This window comes from Meles meles, chromosome 7 (assembly GCF_922984935.1).
Source record: "Meles meles chromosome 7, mMelMel3.1 paternal haplotype, whole genome shotgun sequence".
NCBI lineage: Eukaryota > Metazoa > Chordata > Mammalia > Carnivora > Mustelidae > Meles > Meles meles.
In genome coordinates this window covers 48,827,114-48,850,096 of record NC_060072.1, presented here as the reverse complement: position 1 = coordinate 48,850,096, position 22,983 = coordinate 48,827,114, and the positions used below count along the sequence as shown (strand labels likewise).

Genomic DNA, 22,983 nt, shown 5'->3' with positions numbered 1-22,983 from the left:
CACAAGTAAGCAGAGCAGCAGCAGAGGGAGAGAGAGAGAGAAGCAGGCTGTGTGCTGAGCAGGCAGCCCAATGCGGGGCTCGATCCCAGGATCCCAGAATCATGACCTGAGCCGAAGGCAGCAGCTTAACCAACTAAGCCACTCAGGCGCCCCAGGAACTTGGGGGTGTTTTATACACCACCCTACCTGCAGCAACTAGAGCAGAGATTGGCACAGGGCTGGTGTTTTTCAATACTTGTTGAATAAATAAAGGAAAAGAAAAATTAGAGACCTCAAGACATCATGTTCCTTGATGGCTGGCCACATGGTTTCTGGCTATAGCTGGGAGATGTTCCACTGGAATTGCCCTACTTCAGCCCAAACAGCTAATGATAACCTGGTCAATATTGGCAGTACATCTGGAAACATTATTCTGCTCTGGTACCCAACACTGGAGGGCCTGCACCTGCAATATTGCATGCAACTTTAGCTGTTACAGCTCAAGAAACGTCCAAATAAAAGCAAGTACAAAGATCCAGGAAATGGAGAAGACTGCCAGAATAAGGTGGACATTTCAGTCTGTGTGACAAAAGAAGAGGAAATATGATCAAAATTTTAAAAATCACAATGTTGTGGATGCCTGGGTGGCACAGTCAGTTGAGCATCTGACTCTTGATTTCAGCTCAGGTCTAATCCCAGGGTCATGGGATCAAGTCCCAAGTCGGGCTCCACACTCACTTAGGAGTCTCCTTGAGTTTCTCTCTCCCTCTCCCTCTGCCCCTCCCCACCCCCCATGATCTCTCTCTGTCTCTCTCTAAGATAAATTTAAAAATCTTTTTTAAAAAAATCAAAATGTTGTAATCAAGCCAAAGGTGAACTTGCATATAAAATCAAAGATACAAAAGAAACAAAGAAGGGAAACTCCTTAAAACTTGGAAGGTAGTATGATGTGATGGAAATTTCATGTGGAGAATGAGATAGTGACACTTGAGTTTAAACTTAAGGTCTAGCTGCATGATCTTGGATATGAACTACTATGAACTAGAATTTGTATGTACAATTAAGATAATGGTACCTGTGCCATAAGTATCATTATGAAGAGAATGCACAAAGAAAACACAAAGCAAATGCTTATTCCCTTCCTGTGATGAAGAAAATATTAGGACAAATGAAAGGAAGTCCTAAAGCAGAGGGCAAGCTTAGGTAGGATTTATTAAAGGATGAGAAGAATTAGGTAAATGAATAAAGGAAATATACATTATCTTATATTCATTCTGCATTAAACTATTCTCACTGACTTAATCTCCTTTAACCTCATAAGCTATCTTATGAAGTAAGAAAGGTAGATAACACTAAACCCATTTTACAGATGAGGAAACTGAGGATGGATTTTTTTAAGCCTTTTTAACACAAGTTCAGTGATCCTCCCACCACTCCACAAGCCCTCTTTATAGAACTTAAATCACTTCTCAGAAAAGCTTAGTCACTTAGGAGAGACTCACTATGGGTGATTAATGAAAACAAAGATATCTGAGGGTTTAGTTTATAAGTGGAGTCAAGAACTACCAAATGCTTTCCCAGCACACCTCACAGGCCTGTTATTAAAACATCCAGCTGGCTAGGGCCTGGATCTAATTCTCCAGAACAAGTTTCTCAGTCTACTGTTTGCTGTCCTTAACTGGGCATGAGTGTAGTCCATCTGTGAGACGTGCCCATGGACATTTTCTTGCTGCCTCTGGTTTTGGAGGGCATGTTGTTGTGCATTCCCAAGGGTGGAGGGCAGACTTGGGAGGCCTGGGTCTTCAGTCACAATAATCCCAGTTACCAGAAACAGCTAAACCAAATTTATAACATATGTTTCCACAGCCTCAAATACCCACCATTTGTCCCATGACCTTCTGTCTTTAAACAAATGCCAAACAAGGAGATTCAATTATTCAGTCAGTCTAATAAGGAATCAGTTTATGCTGAAACTCGGTGCTAGGTTTATGTAATTTTACGCTGTGGGTCACACTGAAAACTTTATGCCAGCTTATAGCTACAGTCCAGAAAAACTCCTACCTTTCTGTATGTTAAATTAGTTTCCCGGCAGAACTGATCCTCAAAGGAGAAAGAGCCAATCATACCACATCAGTTTTTGGAATGAAAAACAACAGAGAAGTAAGCATCCATTCATCCATGCAACAAATACTTACTGTGCTCTTTTGAAGGGGCAACCACCATACAAGGTTTTGGGACTATGAAATGGACAAGAAACAGTCCTTGGTCTCAGGTTCAGGGTTTTGTGGGCAAACAGACACTGAACAGTCTGAATCATTTACAACATAATGTAATAAATATTACGATGAAAAGATTTATAAGGTGCAGTGGGAGCTTATGCCACGTCATTACTGAATGTTGCCAGGAGATAATCACCTCAGTAATTAGGATGACCAACTCATCCCAGGTAAGCCTGGGATTTTAAGGGTTTTTTTTAATCACTGATAGTCCCGTGTCCTAGGCAAAGTGGGATGGTTGGTTACCCTACCTGTTTATGACTATCTTTAGCATGAACAGGAAACTTGCCATGAAACGCATGATCCTAAACCAAAGAAAAAAAATTAATTTTACTCTCCTTGAAAAAGACCAGGCTTATTCCCAGGGGCACAAGGGATCAAAATGACCTTATCAGTCTGAGGACTCAGTAGCTGATGGAAAAATTGATGTCTCCCATAGCTCTGCCAGAGACAAATGAAAATCAGCCTGACATGTTCGTAGAGCTCCTGCCTGGTTTTCCTGGCCCTTGGCTAGAGTCATTTGTTTAACCTGTATGAACAGTCATCTGTTCATCTATAGAACTGCAGTAGATATGGTCTTAGTCAGGATAAGCCAGATTCTGCTGCTAAATCTAAGTGGCTTAGAATCCCAACGTTTATTTGCGTTGCAGATCAGCTGGGGCTATGCTGCTCATCTTCTCACTCCAGAAGCCAGCTGAAATGGGACAGCCACCATCTCAACCATTGTCCATGCCCAAGTCAAAAGGAAAGAGAAACTTTCTTCCTGCCTCAGAAAACATTTTCCTACCTTCCACCAGCCATCTCTAAATGAAGGCTTTGGTTGATTTTAGGCTTTTGTCGTCGTTATTACAACAGACTACCCTGACCTATTCTGGCCAATGGGGATACCCACTGGAGCAGCCATGACCCTCAGAGGAAGTAAGAGTAGAGAAGAGGATTTGGTACCCTCGAATGCGGTCTCCTCAGGATTACTCATCTGAGCTATCCTGCTTAAAAACCAAAGCTAGTGCTGAGGTTAAGGGTAGGGTTAGGGCGCTGCTAAAGAACAGCATTCCTGGTTTGACCTTTATACAAATTTGAAAGTTTCTCACAGAGAACACAGCCAGAGCCTGTAGCGGTGGTCCCACCCAGCTATTCTTCTGACAAATAACGAGCAGCTGGTCACAAGGCCAGAGAGTATGGTTGGCACAGCAATTCCCCTCCCTGCTACTGAAAACAGAACCGTGCTGCAACATTCTTATGTTTTAAAATGGGCTTTTTAAAGCCACTGGCTCATTTGGAACATATTTCTCATGAGTTTGATGACATTTTAACTCTATGCCCCTCCGTTTGCGTTTCATGGCAAGTTTCCTGTTCGTGCTAAAGATAGTCATAAACAAACTCTGTGGTCTGTATCTCAAAAAGGGAAACATATGTAAAGTCCAGTTACCATCGCTTTTCTCTGAGAATGGAAGGGCTCTGCTTCCTAGAGGGTGACATCCATTTGCAGATTGCCCTTTGACCGGCAGTAAATGGCATGTCTGAACTGAGGGCCTCTCCTTTTTAGAAATCATTCAAAAGAATCAGGTGATTCGTTGCAAAAAAGGGTTCTTCCTCTAGGGATCATTCAGCAAGGAGTTTCAACATGACTGCACTTTTATATAACTGAAGTCATCCATGATGTTCTGATGAGCATGGGCATAATGTACCGCCCATGTAACTGGGACATCAAGAAGTCTGACCTTTTAATTAAGTAAAATAAAATGATTTTCTTAGTCTGATGGTTGAATGGGTCCTTTTTAAAAAGAAATTCATAAAAGTTCAATTCCGTTTAGGTGAGTCCCATCATGATCTTGCTTGGAAATGAGTTATCCTACAGCATGAGTTTTATAGGTACTGATTTCATCTTCTGTTCGACATAGCAATTAATTAGCTGTGTTCTTATGTGTGAAAGCACATTCTCTAGAGTTCAGTTTATTTAGCTTCACTCCTGATGACGCTGGGAATAAAATTTCAGCATAATCTCCCGAGGATCCATGGACAGGAAATTATCCAATGGCGAAACTCCAGTGAGACAGCAAAAGACCAGCTAGCAACTAAAGTTGAAGATGTTGGATGGCAGAAGCCTGGAAACAAGCATAAAGGGAATGGTTCCTGGGGATAGAGGGAGAGTCTCCCAGGCAACACTCAGCACAGGAAATAGTTACCTTTCTTACCAAAGTCCCCAGAGGTCCATTAAGTCCCTCCTTTGTTCACAGGTAGACTCGCAGGCAATGAGAATTCTCAAGGAGACTTGTAATGGATGGTATTCTCGACATGCATTCTGGGTACAGTGTGAGAGACTGCAGCTCACATGACCTGCATTGCACAAATACGTGCAGCCCTGAGCAGAAACAGATAAGGAATTAATATTTCCCAATATAGAAGCCTCAGATCCCTAAGTTTTCATTAAGGGACTTAGGGGAATCAGAAACTATATGCAAGATTCAGCCAAAGTCTCCTCCACTTACTTGTTGATTCCTTCACTGAGTGTGTATTATGTCCAAGTTGCTCTGCTAGGTTCTGGGAATAATTGGCAAATGAGACAGCCCTAGTCCCTGATAAAACAAAGCTCATATTCTACTGCAGTTGTCCAGCAGTGTAACAACTACTTTCAAAATGATGTAATTAAAATTGTGGGAAGTGTTGCAAAAGAGAAGTGTCAGATGTTTAACAGGGAAGATTACCTTGTCTGAAGTTCAGGGAAGGCTGCTCTTTGGACATGTTGTAAAATCTGAGAGCCCCTAAAGGATGAGTTTTAGGTAACTAGTCAAAGAGGAGGGGCTAGAACATTATAGACAGAAGGGAAAATGCAGAGACCTTCAGGTAGAGAGGAGAGTGGCATTCTCAAAGGACTGAGAGACTGAGAGACAGCCAGGTGGCTGGAGCACAGATGCCAAGGAGGTGGGGAGACAGCAAAGCTCTGAAGGGCTGTCAAGGGCTTGGGATCTGAACTGGGAGGTGGGACATGGTGGACCATTAAATTGTAAGAGTAACATAAGTTTTATGGCTTGTAAACACATAATAAACAAATTGCAAAATACCAAATGTTACGAAAAACTCCTTGAAAGTTTCCTTCTACCATCCACCCTCCACCCCAACTCATAGTGGTTAAGAGTAACCACAATGAACAGTTTCGTGTGGCTGTTCTAAGTATTTTAAAGGGAGGGTTGCTTTGCATTGTGCTTAAATAAATTAAATTATACTATGTCTATTGTTGTGCAATTTTTCATTTAGTCATATGACTTAACCATCTTTTCATATTTACTATATTTAGATCTACCTCATTTTCTTATTTCAAGACCTTTTTCAAGATTACAGGTAGTATTGCCAAAGGCTTCCAGGAATATGGAATTCTAAGCCAGCACCAAAGCCTCTGTCTCCCACTCTAAACAATAGAAATTCTCAACCAACTCTGATCAAAATAATGTTTTTTTTAAAAAAAATAATGTTTTAAGTACATAACTCAGCTCAAAAGAGGGAGAGGAAAACCCATAAGTGTCACAAACGTGGAGGGAAAGCAAAGCCAGAATAGGGAATGGGGTTCTCAGTCTCCATTAGAGGCATAGGTGTCTAAGGCCTTTGGTTCCCATTCAGGCAGGGGTAGAGGATGAGAACTCAGTTGTGCAGGGGACTTGAGCAAGAACTGAGTGCCTACAAGCAACTGGGATTGTCACATGATCATCAAAAAAAGGATTAGAAACACATCATCTGTCAACTCAAAGGAGTCATAAATAAGCCTGCCATAACCCAGAACCATTCTGAGAATTAAAAATACCACCTACCTTGCATAAAAACAGACACATAGACCAGTGGAACAGAGTAGAGAGTCCAGATATGGACCTTCAACTCTATGGTCAAATAATCTTCTACAAAGCATGAAAAAATACACAGTGGGAAAAAAATACACAGCTGGGAAAATTGGACAGCTATGTACAGAAGAATGAAACTCAACCATTCTCTTACACCATACACAAAAATAAACTCGAAATGGATAAAAGACCTCAATGTGAGACAGGAATCCATCAGAATCCTAGAGGAGAACATAGGCAGTAACCTCTTTGATATCAGACACAGCAACTTCTTTCAAGATATGTCTCCAAAGGCAAAGGAAACAAAAGTGAAAATGAACTTTTGGGACTTCATCAAGATCAAAAGCTTCTGCACAGCAAAGGAAACAGTCAACAAAACAAAGAGGCAACCCACGAAATGGGAGATGATATTTGCAAATGACAGTACAGACAAAAGGTTGATATCCAGGATTTATAAAGAACTTCTCAAACTCAACACACACAAAACAGATAATCATATCAAAAAATGGGCAGACGATATGAACAGACACTTCTCCAGTGAAGACATACAAATGGCTATCAGACACATGAAAAAATGTCCATCATCACTAGCCATCAGGGAGATTCAAATTAAAACCACATTGAGATATCACCTTACACCAGTTAGAATGGCCAAAATTAACAAGACAGGAAACAACGTGTGTTGGAGAGGATGTGGAGAAAGGGGAACCCTCTTACACTGTTGGTGGGAATGCAAGTTGGTGCAGCCACTTTGGAGAACAGTGTGGAGATTCCTCAAGAAATTAAAAATAGAGCTTCCCTATGACCCTGCCTTTGCACTACTGGGTATTTACCCCAAAGATACAGATGTAGTGAAAAGAAGGTCCATCTGTACCCCAATGTTTATAGCAGCAATGGCCACGGTCGCCAACCTGTGGAAAGAACCAAGATGCCCTTCAACGGATGAATGGATAAGGAAGATGTGGTCCATATGCACTATGGAGTATTATGCCTCCATCAGAAAGGATGAATACCCAACTTTTGTATCAACATGGATGGGACTGGAAGAGATTATGCTGAGTGAAATAAGTCAAGGAGAGAGTCAAGTATCATATGGTTTCACTTATTTGTGGAACATACAAATAACATGGAGGACATAGGGAGATGGAGAGGAGATGGGAGTTGAGAGAAATTGGAAGGGGAGGTGAACCATGAGAGACTATGGACTCTGAAAAACAGTCTGAGGGTTTTGAAGGGGTGGGAGGTGGGAGGTTGGGGGATCCAGGTGGTGGGTATTATGGAGGGCACGTATTGCATGGAGCAGTGGGTGTGGTGCAAAAACAATGAATTCTGTTATGCTGAAAAGAAATTTAAAAAAAAGAGGGGTGCCTGGATGGTTCAGTGGGTTAAAGCCTCTGCCTTCGGCTTAGGTCATGATCCCAGGGTGTTGGGATCGAGCCCCACATCGGGCTCTCTGCCTGCCTCTCTGCCTACTTGGGATCTCTGTCTGTCAAATAAATAAATAAAATCTTAAAAAAAAAAAAGGAAAAGAAACACTAGTAGCATTATGACCTTATGTTAGTGTCTCTCTTCTGGCAAAACAGGTATGGGGGTTTCTTCTGCACAGTGATACCAAATATAATTTCATTGATAGAATTCTGATGCCTGTAAGAAAATACCAATTAAAATGGAAAATGATAAAAAAAAAAATACCACCTTGTGAAGTTGAAATATCAAGCCTGCACCATATGTAGGATTGTGGGAACCCCATGGTTAGAAATCAACATTAATACCTCCACACAGAAAACTAGACAACATTACTGAAAGAATATAAAGAAGATTGAAATAAACAGAGGAATGTACCATCGTCAAGGACTGGAAAACTTAATATTGAAAAGATATCAGTTTTCCTCAAATTGATCTATAGAGTCCATTCAATTCTAGTTCAAAATCCCAGTGGCTTTTTTAAAGTGGAAATTAAAATGCCGATTCTAAATTTATATGGAAAAGAAACAGACCAGAAATAGCCAAAACATTCTTGAAGAAGAACAAGACAGAAACACTTACTCTACCAGGTATCAAGACTTAACATTAAGACAGTACGATATTGGCATGATTTCCAGGTGAATTATAGATCTAAGTGTGAAAGAGAAACAATAAAACCTCTAGGATTTAACACAAAAAGAGTATCTTTGTGACCTGAGGCAGGAAAGAAGGAAGAAAAGAGCAGAGGAAAGAAGAAAGGAAAAAAGGGAGATAGGATGAGAGAGCAAGAGAGACAAATATATGGGGTCATATGCAGCAAAAGCAAAGGCAAAACCAAAAGCAAAACACTTCTGCTGGGAGACATCCAGAGCTCAGAAGACACATGACTCCAAAAACAGAAAGTAAAAAAAAAACCAATAATACCTGTAAAGCTCTCGGTAAAATTACAAATCACAACCAAAACAAATGCTCAATGGGAATTGCATTAAATGCATAAATTATCTTAAAGATAATTGACATCTTTAGTGTAATAGGTAATTTATTAAGTACTTACTATGTGCCTGGCACTGGGTAGAGTGCTCTAAACAGCTCATTTTATTTAGTCAGCTCATTTTTTCAACTCTCATCTTTGACACAGGAGTTAACGAATATTATTGCTCTCATTTTACAAACAAGAAAGCCACGCCTTAGGGACACCTGGATGGTGCAATCAGTTGAGCGTCTGACTCTTGGTTTTGCCTCTGGTCGTCATCTACAGGTCAGGGGATCAGCCCCGCCTCGAGCTCTGCACTCAGCTTAGAGTCTGCTTGAGATTCTCTCTCTCTCTGCCCCTCCCACCTGTGCTCTCTCTCGCAAATAAATAAATAAATCTAAAAAAGAGAGGAAGGAAGGGAGGGAGGAAGAATGAAGAGAAAGGAAGGAAGGAAGGGCAAGCCACACCTTAGAAGAGTGAAGCAAATGTTCTGAGATGACCCAGGAAAGAATTGGACTCCAGTGGTCAGACCTCAGGCTCCTCACCATGTGACACTATGCAGAAACATGGACTGTACTGCATATTCAGGTGTTATTTTTCTATCCTTCAATAATAGTCCAGAAAGTTTTTTTTAAGTATGAATTCACGTATTTTGGGTTTTTTTTTTTTTTTGTATTTTTGTTTTTAGGTGTTTTATAGTTTGTTTTCAATTTTTTAATTTTACTTTATTATGTTATATAGTTTGTTTTTAATTCTAGTTAGTGGACATACAGTTCAATATTGGTTTCAGGAGTAGAGTTCAGTGGTTCATCATTTACATAAACACCCAGTGCTCATCACATGTACCCTCCCTAATACCCATCACCCATCTAGCCCATCCCCCTTCCCTCCATCAACCCTCAGTTTGTTCTCTTATTGTTAAGAGTGTCTCATGATTTGTTTCCCTCTCTCTCTTTTCCCCCTCCCATATGTTCATCTGTTTTGTTTCTTAAATGCCACACATGAGTGAAATCATGACTTATGTCGCTTAGCATAATATACTCTAATTCCATCCATGTTGTTGCAAACGGCAAGATTTCATTCTTTTTAATGGCTGAGTAATATCCCATATATATATATTCTTTATCCATTTATCAGTCAGTGGACATTTGTGTTCTTTCCATTATTTGGTTATTATTGATAATGCTGCTATAAACACTGGGGTGCATGTGCCCCTTTAAATCAGCATCTTTGTACCCTTTGCGTAAATACCTAGTAAGTGCCATTGCTGGGTGATAGGGTAGCTTTCTTTTTTAACTTTTTGAGGAGTCTTCATACTGTTTGCCAGAGTGACTACACCAGTTTGCATTCCCACCAAAACCGTTTTTGTTTTTGATGCTACTGTGAATGAGAACCTTCTTTCCATTACATTTTCTAAATTGTTACTGTTGGTGATTGAGAGATTGATTTTTTTTTAATCTTGTATCTGACTACTAAGTGGTCTTATTAGTTTTTTAGTTGATTTTCTTGGATATTCCAGGCTGTCAAGATGAGATATGTAAATAATGACAGCTTCCTCTCTTTCTTCTAATTATTTGCCAATGTTTGTGCATTTTTATGGCATAGGCAGAAGTTCATAATGTAATCCTGGGGTGGAGGGGAGTCCTTAATGCATTCCAGGCAGCAGGAACTCTGTGTTTTGAGCACAAGGTTATGAAACAGGTTGACCCATTCCAGAAATTAAGAATAGTTTGACATGACTATAAGATGGGGTGCAAATGAGGACAGCACCTGAAAGCACCTGAAAGATGAGAATATTGTAGGACAACAAACCATTAAAAGACCTTCAGTAAGGATGTGCATGAAAAGCCTTATATTTTAGAAAAATCATCAAGTCAACAGTGTGGAGGACTGAATGAGGAAGGGAATACTGGAAAAAAAGGAGACAGGCAAGGAGACTATGACAATAATTCATGCAAGGGAGGAACCATCTGTGGAGTAAGAGGAAAAGGGTGTGAATTTGTGAGAATCAAGTTCCTACTCATTCAGTTTCCTGCTAGTTGTGATTTTTTTTCAAGATTTATTTATTTATTATAGAGAGATCAAGTGCATGAGCAGAGGGGAGGGGTAGAGGGAAACAGAGAATCTCAGGCAGACTCCCCTCTGAGCACAGAGCCCAACAAAAGACTTGATCCCACGACCCCCAAAACCATGACCTGAACCACAACCAAGAGTTAGAGACTTATCCAAGTGAGCCATCCAGGCACCCCAGCCTTCTAGTTATGATCTTGAAACAATTACTCCATCTCCCCAAGATTCAATTCTTCTAATCTGTAAAATGAGGATAATAACGTCGACCTGGTATAGCTGTAAGGGTTAACCAAGATAATGTACGTGACATACACTAAAAAATGGTAGCGCTTTACGGCAGAGCTACACAAGGGTGGTGAGAAAGAAGCTGAGGTCACTGATTCAGAAAATGGTACCATCAAAGTGCTAAGTCAAAGTTATCAGGGAAAACAAACTGTGATGTCTAAGTTATGAAGGACGGTAAAGCTGTGTGACACCCTTTCAGCCATATCCCAGTTTCCACCTCTATTGCGCTGTCTGCTTTCTCTTCCCCCTGCCCATGCCCCACTGTTAAGACTGCTGTGGTGATTAGATTTATATCGGACAAAGCTGGACTACATGGCTCAAAACTTAGGGGGCCAACTCAACAACAACAAAAAAAAAAACAATTAAAACATGGGCAAAAGACTAGAATAGACATTTCTCATTTCTCCAGAGGAGATATGCGGATAACCTACAAACCCATGAAAAAAATGCTTATCATTCTGGAAATGTAAATCAAACCACAATGAGGTGCCAGTTTGTATCCATTGGGACGGCTATAATTTAAAAAAAAAAAAGGAAAATAACAAATGTTGGCAAAGATGTGGAGAAATTGGAACTGTTTTCATTGCTGGTGGGTGTGTAAAATCGTTTGGCCCATGTAAAAAATAGTTTGGTAGTTTCTGAAAAAGTTAAAGATAGAATTAGCATATGACCCAGTAATTCTACTCCTGGGTATATACTCAAAAGGATTGGAAACAGGTGTTCAAACAAGCACAGGTACACACATGGTGTGGTCTGAATGTTTGTATCTCTCCAAAATCACATGCTGGAATCCTAATGCCCAGTGTTATGATGTTAGCAGGTGGGGCCTTTGGAAAATGATTAAGTTATCACAGTGGGGCCCTCGTGAATGGGATTAGTGTTACAAAAGAGATCCACAGAGTTCCCTAGCCCCTTATACCATGTGAGGATACAAGAAGTCTTTGAGCCAGAAAAGGGCCTTCACCCAAACATGCTGACACCCTGATCCCAGACTTCCAACTTCCACAACTGAAAGCAATAAATTTCCATATTTATAAGCCACCCAGTGCTCGCTTCGGCAGCACATATATATAAGCCACCCAGTCTGTATTTTGTTCAACAGTTCAAATGGACTATGAAAATACAAGTTCATAGGAGCTCTATTTATAAGAGCTAAAAGGTTGAAACAGCCCAATATCTATTAATCAATAATGATAAAATGTGGAGTATAAAATATACTAGAATATTATTCATCCATAAAAAGAAATGAAAAACTGATATATACTCCAACATGGAAAATGTTATGTTACGTGAAAGAAGCTAGACACAAAAGATTATGATTCCGCACGTTTTGCATGGAGCACTGGGTGTTGTGCAAAAAGAATGAATACTGTTACGCTGAAAAAATTAATAAAAAGGGAAAAAAAAACAATAAAAAAGAAAAAAGAAAAAAAAAAAAAGATTATGATTCCATTTATAATAAATAACCAGAACAGGGGCGCCTGGGTGTCTCAGTGGGTTAAGCCTCTGCCTTCAGCCCAGGTCATGATCTCAGGGTCCTGGGATCAAGCCCTGCATCAGGCTCTCTGCTTGGTGGGGAGCCTGCTTCCCCCCCTTCTCTCTGCCTGCCTCTCTGCCTACTTGTGATCTCTGTCAAATAAATAAATAAAATCTTTTAATAAATAAATAAATAACCAGAACAGTAGAGGCTGAGCAAAGATTGGTAGTTAGCAGAGACAGGGAGGTGGGAGAATGAGCAAAAATTACTTAATAGGTATGAAGTTCCCTTTTGGGGTGACAAAAATGTTATGGAACCAAACAGAAGTGACAGTTGCACAACATGGTGAATATGGTAAATGCTGCTGAAATTTTCACTTTGAAATGGCTAATTTCATGTAACTTTCACCTCAATAACATAAATAAATGAAATATATATTTTCTAATTATTAAAAAATACTCTTCACAGAAAGTGAATGTGATTGGCTGCGAGAGTTCATAGACCCTTGCCTCAAGTCACCAGTGAACAAAAGAGAGTTTGCATTGAACCAAGCAGTTTCCAGAGAGTTAATGCCTAGGCATTCTCTCCTGTTTCACAATACAGGAGCCATCTCCAACCAATGCCATTACCTTCGAGTAGCTGAAACTGCATTGGGGCCCTAGTTTTTCTTTCTATTATCTTGTCTTCCCACAGTTCCCCTGAACACTCCCAGCCTTGGGCTAGTTCCCAGGGCCTTCTGGAGGCAATTTTTCTCCCTTTGAGTTGCTTAATTTTCTTTGACTCTGATATTTTTAAAAGTCCTCACGTGGGGAGCCTGGGTGACACAGTGGGTTAAGCATCTGCCTTCAGCTCGGGTCAAGATCCCAGGTTCCTGGCATGGAGCCCAGCATCGGGCTCTCTGCTCAGCAGGGCGTCTGCTTCTCCCTCTTACTCTCCCTCTGTGTTCACTCTTTCTCTCTCTCTCTCTCTCAAATAAATAAAATCGTTTGAAAAAAAAAAGTCCTCACATACCATTATATGAAATCGTTATGTCTTATAAGCTGCATGAGAGCAGTGCCTTGCTTCACCTAGCACATATCACAACAAGAGGATTTAGGTATTTAGTTGCCCATCTCAGCAGACCTGGGCTTCCTGGTGGCTGAGCACCACAGCACTTGAACAAAAAAGTCAGACAGATAAATTGATTTTCAGTTTTAACACTTTAACTTTATCGTTGTCCCGTATGCATAGGAAAGGAGATTGAGGACAAACCAGCTAATTTTCTCTAATATCACCCTTCTCCTCCCCAGTCAAAATATCACTGAGGCCCCCTTACCAGCCAATACAATGCAGGCTCGTTCTCAGCCTCTTCCACCTGCAGCTTTGTGATGCTGCTGCTCGTTCACAATCACCTGACGGGGAAGATGCTGGGATATTAATCCAACATGGTTTGAAAAGTGACATAACATCTCACTTGTTTCTTTCTACTCAGAATTCAAATTGTTTAATTTGCTGTATTAAAAAGAGACAAAGCATTAAACGCCCTCTCACTTCGCTCTTTTTCTTTTATTCAAGGTGACTCACTTTTGTCCAGTTACTGACTTCCCAGGAAATGTTGGCAGTGCTAGAAGCTGCAATTGGACGATTTTATTGCTCTCCTTCGACAAAGCCTTAATCTAGCTGTAAGCCTCAAAGAAAGACTCTACAGGTAATAATTACCTGGGAACAAGGGTTGTTCCCAAAGAAAAAGATGTTTTGACACTGTTAAGAATCACCATGTGTAGGTGCCTCCTGTGTCAAGCACAATACGTGGGAAGAAGACCAATTTCCTAGTCAGTTTCGGGTTTGAATCTCAGCTCTGCCACTTACTATATGAGCTTGAGCAAGGTATTAAACAGATCTGAACATCAGTTTATTAACCTTAAAAAGGAAATAACAGTTAATTCCTAGGGGTTTTTTTATACATTAAATATATTGTTGTATTTAAAGGTGACTGGGCACCTGGGTGGCTCAGTCGGTTAAGTGTCTGCCTTCAGCTCAGGGCATGATCCCAGACTCGTGGATTGAGTCCCACACTGGGGTCCCTGCTCAGAGGGGAGCTTCCTTCTCCCTCTGCCTGCTGCTCCCCCTCCTTGTGCTCTCTCTCGCCATCTTTATCTCTCAAATAAATAAATAAAATCTTTTTTTGAAATGTTTTTCCATTTTATCTTATTTTTCTTCTTTTCAGTGTTCCAGCATTCACTGTTTAGCACCACTCCCAATGCTCCATGCCATACGTGCCCTTCATAATACCCACCACCAGGCTCACCCATCCCCCTACCCCCTCCCCTCTAAAACCCTCAGTTTGTTTCTCAGAGTCCAGTCTCTCATGGTTTGTCTCCTCCTCTGATTTCCCACAACTCACTTCTCCTCTCCATCTCCCCATGTCCTCCACGTTATTCCTTATGCTCCACAAGCAAGTGAAACCATATGATACTTGACTCCCTCTGCTTGACTTATTTCATTCAGCATAATCTCTTCCAGTCCCATCCATGTTGATACAAAAGTTGGGTATTCATCCTTTCTGATAGAGACATAATAATACTCCATTGTATATATGGACTATATCTTCTTTATCCATTCGTCCATTGAAGTGCATCTTGGTTCTTTTTTTTTTTTAATTTATTTGACAGAGAGAAATCACAACTAGGCAGTGAGGCAGGCAGAGAGAGAGGAGGAAGCAGGCTCCCCGCGGAGCAGAGAACCCGATGCGGGGCTCGATCCCAGGACCCTGGGATCATGACCTGAGCCAAAGGCAGAGGCTTTAACCCACTGAGCCACCCAGGCGCCCCACATCTTGGTTCTTTCCACAGTTTGGTGACTGTGGCCATTGCTGCTATGAACATTGGAGTACAGATAGCCCTTCTCTTCAAAGATACATCAGTATCTTTGGGGTAAATACCTAGTAGTGCAATGGCAGGGTCGTGGGGAAGCTCTACTTTTAATTTCTTAAGGAATCTCCACACTGTTTTCCAAAGTGGCTGCACCAATGTGCATTCCCAACCAACAGCATAAAGAGGGTTCCCTCTTCTCCACATCCTCCCTAACATTTGTTGTTTACTGTCTTGTTGATTTGGGCCATTCTGACTGGTGTAAGGTGGTATTTCAATGTGGTTTTGATTTGGTGCTCCCTAATGGCTGCAGATGATGAATATTTTTTCATGTGTCTTTTAGCCATTTGTATGTCTTCTTTGGAGAAGTGTCTGTTCATTGCTTCTGCCCATTTTTTGATGTGATTACTTGTTTTTTGAGTGTTGAGTTTGAGGAGTTCTTTATAGATCTTGGATATCAGCCCTTTGTCTGTAGTGTCATTTGTGAATATCTTCTCCCATTCCGTGGGTTTCCTCTTTGTTTTGTTGACTGTTTCTTCTGTTGTGCAGAAACTTTTGATCTTGATGAAGTCCCAAAAGTTCATTTTCGCTTTTGTTTCCTTTGCCTTTGGAGACATGTCTTGAAAGAAGTGCTGTGGCCGGTGTCGAAGAGGTTACTGCCTATGTTCTCCTCTAGGATTTTGATAGATTCCTGCCTCATGTTGAGGTCTTTTATCCATTTCCAGTTTATCTTTGTGTATGGTGTCTCAAGTTTCATTCTTCTATACATAGCTGTCCAATTTTCCCAGCACCATTTATTGAAGAGACTGTGTCTTTTTCACTGGATATTTTTTCCTGCTTTGTCGAAGATTATTTGACCATAGAGTTGCAGGTCCATATCTGGACTCTCTACTCTGTTCCACTGGTCTATGTGTCTGTTTTTGTGCCAGTACCATGCTGTCTTGGTGATCACAGCTTTGTAGTAAAGCTTGAAGTCAGGCAACGTGATGCCCCCACTTTCGTTTTTCTTTTTCAACATTTCTTTAGCAATGCGGGGTCTTTTCTGGTTCCATACAAATTTTAGGATTGTTTGTTCCAGCTCTTTGAAAAATGTTGGTGGAATTTTGAATGGGATGGCATTGAAAGTATAGATTGCTCCAGGCAGTATAGACATTTTAACAATGTTTATTCTTCCTATCCATGAGTATGAAATGGTCTTCCATCTTTTTGTGCCTTCTTCAATTTCTTTCATAAGTGTTCTGTAGTTCCTCGAGTACAGATGCTTTACCTCTTTGGTTAGGTTTATTCCCAGGTATCTTATGGTTCTTAGTGCTATAGTAAATGGAATCAATTCTCTAATTTCCCTTTCTGTATTTTCATTCTTCGTGTATAAGAAAGCAATTGATAAAATCTTTTTAAAATTAAAAAAAAAAAAGGTGACCTGATACATGTTGGACTCTCAATTAATAGCCATTATCATCATTCTATGCCAGACTCATCTTATTGAGATGAAATTTCATTTATCTCTTGTTTACATACATACATGCACAAACACACAAGCATCACCTCACCTGATTTTCAGGCTTATCTAATAATAACACCGTCAAAATAGAAAAGTAAGACAAATTGTATAATGTACTATAGCCTGTACTATATAATATTCTATATATATAATACATATATGTGTATATATATACATATATAATATATATAATTTATAATATATAATATAAATATTCTATATATATAATATTCTATATATAAAATACTATAATATAATACTATATAATATATAAAAAGCCTGTACTGTATAATATTCTATAGTATATAGAAAATGGTTTGTTTGTTTTTGTTTTTGTTTTTTCAAAAACTCTTAATCTATATGAATTCTGCTAGGCCAGACATGTCTGTATCAATTTTACCCATATTTGCCAAATGTTACCCAGTTTTTGATGCTGCTTTCCTTGTGAAAATCCAGAATTTCCACAAATAATACACTTATGTTTCCATACATACGTAGATTCCAATGGGAAACTAAACCAGATGTAATTTAAAAAGAGCATTGAGGAATATATTTTTCAAATACTGTCTGATTCTTGGGGGGCTCAGAAATTATTTTCATAGTAAAATGAATTTAAATCAATTCAATAACTGGTTAAACAATGCCTACTACCTTCAAGACCCAGGAGAGATCCAAAGAGAAATATGATACAGATTGTGCCCTCAAGCAGCTTATAGTCTAGTAAAAACCTGATAATACTAGCCATGTGACAGATCTTATTATTCTAACAAGTCCTCTTCATCCCAATGTGGCCTATTCAACGGGTCTCACAGAAATAATTCAGACAAAATCAGTTGGAAATAGTACAGGTAATTTTCTAGATTCTTTGGGCAGATAATCTTGTTTTACTGAAAAACAAAACAAAATAAAGGTTTCTGAATTATCTCTTGTGGCAACCTCTGTTGTTTGTGTTCACTAGGTAATAACTCAGTTATCCTTTTCTATGTAGATGGCACCCTTATGTATGAGACCATAGCAGAGAAGCGTAGGCAAGATTATTTGCACAAGGAGTTATTTCCTTATTTGTACCAAACACCATGACATTTAAGCAACTCAAGGGAAATAAATTTTTACACCGTACTGGATATTCTGTGCTAAGAATTCTTATGCGGTGCACTAGGTAAATTCCATGTAGAATAATTTTCCTTAGGAAACAGAATGTTCGTGAAGACACCCTTATTGATTTTTTTTCATTGAAAAATGTTCATCCAAAATTTGACTTTACAAATAATACCAGCACACTATGAACCAGACACTTGCAAATCAGTGTTGATCTCTGGTATGCTAAGCCCTCTGGGGAGGAGAAGGAATGGAACATCATTTCCTCTCCACCACTAGGTAACTATTAATAGTCCAGCATTCTAATGAAAACCCTCATGACCTGGAAAAGTTAATGTGCCTTTCAGTGTCCTATTTATACCGAAGGAATAACTCAGGATCAAATCCAAGATGTATACACATTTTTATACACACACACACACACACATACACAAACACACAGTTCATGGACTTATTCCATTCATTATGAAAACCAGAAAGAGTTACACAGTCTATATTTCCTTTGGTTCAAGAGTTACACAGTCGATATTTCTTTTAGTTCTCACTTTATACAACCAATGATTCAGGACATTGCAAATACTGAGTTCTTCCAGAAATGTCTTTAGGAAAATGATAGACCAAATTTTGGAGATAATTGTCATCCACTAAAAATTAACTAATTAATTAATTAAAATAGATTAAAAATCACAGCATTCCTCCCCCTAAAAACTTAATGAAATTCAAAGGTTATGTCAGAAAGTTAAACCAGTAGAACATAGTCTGAAATAAATTTAGGTATCAGTTATATAGACATTGGTCAACTTATGATTTTTTGTCTTTATAATGGTGTGAAAGCAATATGCATTTAGTAGGAACTCTACTTTAAATTTTGAATTTCAATGTTTTCCTAGGCAAGTGGTATGTGATGCAACATGGTCTCATAATAGCGGGCAGCGCCCAAGCCAGCTACACCATCGTGAGGGTCAGCAACTGGTATGTTTGCAAGCCTTCTGTACATGTACGACCATTCTGTCTTTCAGGACAGTATTTCATAAATTTCATGAGACAGTCAACATTTTCTTATAAAATAGGCCTTGGGTGAGATGACTTTGCCCAACCGTAGGCTAACGTAAGTGTTCTGAGCACATTCGAGGCAGGCTAGACTAAACAGTGATGTGCAGTATGTTAGATGTATTAAATGCTTTTTGGCTTAAGACATTTTCAGCTGATGATGGGTTTATTGGGATGAAAGCCTGTCATAAGTCAAGGAAGATCTTACATTACTAAAATGATAATGCAATTATTATTGGCAGAAAGGTGTATAATGATTTACTAGGCTCTTTTCTTTGTTAGGTGTCCATTTGGACTTCACTCCCTTGAAGAAAACTCTCCTGGCTCTTCTTAGACCAGGTTAGATGCCCTTTCATGTGCTTCTTATCTTAGCACTTGCAAGTAAGCCTGGCAAGAGTTTGGTAAGATAGGTGTAGTTTTGATTGCCATTCTGCAGGTAAGAAAACTGTGTTCAGAGAAACAGAGTGACCTGTCTTGCCAAGATGACCAAGCAGAACCAGGAACCAAACTCCCATTAAAATATTCACTTTGGCTGCAGGTCACAGGGGAAAGGTCATTCAGTGGGCTTCTCTTCCATTTATTCTAAGATTGTATCTACTCAACATTCAATAGAGAGATGAGCAACTATTTGTTGACTTTGGGCAATAAGCATAGAACATTTGGGTAATTATGATAAAAATGTACTGAACCCTAGTGCCAAGTGCCAGGTACTTGGCTAGTTGCTTAGTGCAGTCTCCCATTTTATTCTTAAAACATCTTGTCATATACAAATGATAATTATTCCCCTCCAACCATTTCCACTTTTTATAGTTAAAGAAACTGAGGCTCAAGGAAGTTAAATAACTAGAACATGATAGAGCAGGCTCTCTCCCAGATTTCTGACTCTGAGTCCACTTGCTTACCTCCCCCCACCAATAACCCACTTCCAGCCCTTCCCCCAAACCTTTTCCTTAGATATTTGTTTAAGAGGGGAAAGTGTAGGCTACACGTTAAGTGTTAATCTGAATTATCTTAATAACTGTTGAAATCTTCCCTTTTTTAAACACATAGAGACATATACTAAGAATTCTTTTCAGATTTGGGTTCAAATTCGGATTCAGCCACTTAGCAGATGGAATGACTGTGTTCACATTGCTGAACCTCCCATTTGACAAAAGTTTTCCCCATTTGACAAAAGGAGTTAATAAGACTCAGTCAATAGGGTGGTGGCACCTATAGTGAATCATATATCAGTAACCTCCAACTGTGGAACCTAGTAGACAGAAATCACTCAATAAATATCAAGCCCAACCCCTTCTCTTCTCCTGGGTTCTAGCTTTAAATATAGGTGGAAGTTGAGCACACATTAACAGAAAAATCTTCTTTCATTCATTAATTCAGCCATTCATCTCAGAATATTGTTGACCTTTCTTGAATCTCTCCAGTTAAGGAGATTTTAAGATGACAACGTCCTAAAATACTTTTTTAAAAAATTCTATGTCTGGATGGCAATAACCCCTTGAACATTTTGTTTTCTGTTTGTTGGTACAAGTGTGTAATTGTATCTATATCTTGAACATATCAGTGACGTTAGATACTTTCTTTAATTCCACAATTATCTATTAATTGCCTCCTGTGCCAAAAACCATCCTACACCCAAGGAACTCATGATTCACTGGGTAAACAAACACAAGCATAGCTAGCACACTGGGTGATAATGGTGCCATAACAGAGGCACGTACCAAGTTCCATGGGAGCAAGTCATTTTTTTTGAGGTGTTAGGGACTAGTTCACAGCGGAGGTGACATTTGAGTTCACCCACAAAGAATGAGTCAGCTTCTCCAAGGCCTGAGGAACATCATCAGAGTCAAATTTCACAGAGAGTATCTTATTAAAATTATGACCACAAGAATGTCACATCAGAGAAAATACTCTTCTTTTGCTTAGTCCTCATTATTAGAGACAAAAGAGTCATGCTGACTTTCAGGGTTAATGTGCTAAAGTCATTTGTTGGTGGTTTTACAAAGCAAACGTGTGGTATTTAACTATACCAAAGCCACCGTTCTGTAGCACTTAGGATTCTGAACAATGTGAGTTTCTCCTTTGAGGGCTCATATATAATGAATGCATGTTACATTAAAGATTATTGAAGACTGTGAGCCTTCTTTTTTATGTGTAAGATTGGTAGCTTTTAAAATATTGATGCATTTGTGCAAGTGACTTGACTTGAATTTTACAGTAAACTCAAGAAAGAAAATGTCAAAGTTGAGCAAATTTTACATGAGGTCTTTAAAAAAAATACTTCTTAAAATGGGTAGTATTTTGAGATGAATTAGTTGAAACATCTCGTCCTGGATCTCAAAGTAAAAGTAGCCCAAGAGTACAAAATCGTAGGATTGAAATAGCAATGAAGACTTGCGGAAATGTCCCAAGATTTATTTTTGTTTTATGTGTAACCCATGTTTTCCTACTTTTTGCTTCTAATCATTCTTCCATATGTCAGCATATGAATATTTCTCATATGCTGACAAATAAGTCTAGTAGCCATTCATATGGCACCTGTTATGCTCTTCCCATCACCTTCATCCTTTCACTGTTCACCATGTCCAGCAGGCATTGCCATCAGGAGATGGTGCAGCTGATGCATGGAGCTGATGGAGACAGCCTGCCATGCCATTGCCTCAGATAAAGCCAAATTAGTCTGACCTTCAGAGATCACCTAGCTTGGGATTATAGGACTCTTGAACTTATCCTTACTCGCTCAATTACTTGAAGAAAATAGTTTAAGCCTCATAGCAAATCTTGGAAGAAGCTAATGTCCATTTTTATTTGGTTAAAGATAAATAAAGGAAGGAAGGAAGGAAGGGAGGGTGGGGAGGGAGGAAAGTCCTGTCAAACTGTACCTTTCCCTGAGTGAATGTTTGGTAGAAATGTTCCATCTCCGTAACCACTATGCCTAAATCACTCTTACGATTTCAGATGTTTTGTCCATTTCCCTTAGAAATAGTAACAGCTATAATTGATATCACATTTTACAAAGCCTTTCCGTATACATTCCTTCATTCGATTTTTGAGTATTCTGTAAAATAGATAATATTGTGATCTCTATTTTCCAGAAGAGAAAATTAAGCAGTCCCTCACATCCAACCTCACTTCCCCCCGCTTCACTTCTAAACATTACTAACTGTTCAAGCTACCCTGAAAACAGCATTTCCTCCAGGAAGACTTATCTGACATCCTTGGCATTTGTTCCAATACAGCAAAGTACCAGCTGACCAGAAGGAGCTTGGGATGGCCAGAGCCCACCAGACCCATCGCCTAAAGCCTTGAGTTGTCCCATTCATTCCCCTCCAAGGCAGTGTGAGGCATAGTATTTTCCATGCATGTCAGGCTGTGGAAAAGGCTAAGAGGCATTGCCATAGAGTCACGGCTAAGAGCCCAGGTTTTGAAAGCACTCAGAAGTTCTGTGATTTTATGCAGTTATCTAACCCATCTGGGTGTTAGTTTCCTCATCTGGAAACCAGAGAGAGCAACAGTAAACATGTAGACTCACTTACTATCTCATTTGCTTTTTATCTCATTCGCTTTTCACAACAGAATAGGGTAGGCAAATCATACAGAGAAGAAGCTGAGGCACAGGAAGGTGAGAGTCACACCGATACCAAGTTGCTTGAACTCACCATGGACAGTATTAGAGCACTGATTCAAACCCACGGCTGGATCCGTAATCATTCCATGACCTTAGGACCATGACTGCACCTTCCCCACAGACTTATTATAAGGACTAAATCTGATCATCTATGTGTAAATAACGTTCTTGTTTTCTCAGAATCATAACTGAAGACCAAAACACACCCCACATTCCTGCCGTGCTCTGCAAGCTTTCCTATGAGGCACTGTTGAGAGGTAACTGGAGTTCCCACCCACTGTCATACCCCACACACTACCTCACCACCCCAGCCAACAGTAAGGGACTTGCAGGCCTGCTCTTTGCAAGCAGAACCCATGAAAGAGATTCAGGGAGACAGCTGCTGTGTCTGTACCACAGAGGGAGGGGATATCCATTTCAAAGCCCTCTTTCCTGGAAAGATAGCTTCTGTACTTGACACCCCAAGAATTGATTGGCCACACAGGGTGGTTAAACTTGGGAGC

The 22,983-nt window shown here is 39.7% G+C and overlaps 1 long non-coding RNA gene across 4 annotated transcripts in view; it reads left to right on the top strand.

The window, feature by feature from the left end:
* The window catches only part of LOC123945751, a 177,283-nt gene that overhangs the window by 135,114 nt on the left and 19,186 nt on the right, over nucleotides 1–22,983 (top strand). For 3 of the 4 annotated variants that reach the window (XR_006819495.1, XR_006819496.1, XR_006819498.1), the window contains exons 5-6: nucleotides 13,909–14,041; nucleotides 18,693–18,774. This is a non-coding gene — a long non-coding RNA (uncharacterized LOC123945751). The remainder of the gene's footprint in view (nucleotides 1–13,908; nucleotides 14,042–18,692; nucleotides 18,775–22,983) is intronic. The other variant, XR_006819497.1, reaches the window with a different exon arrangement.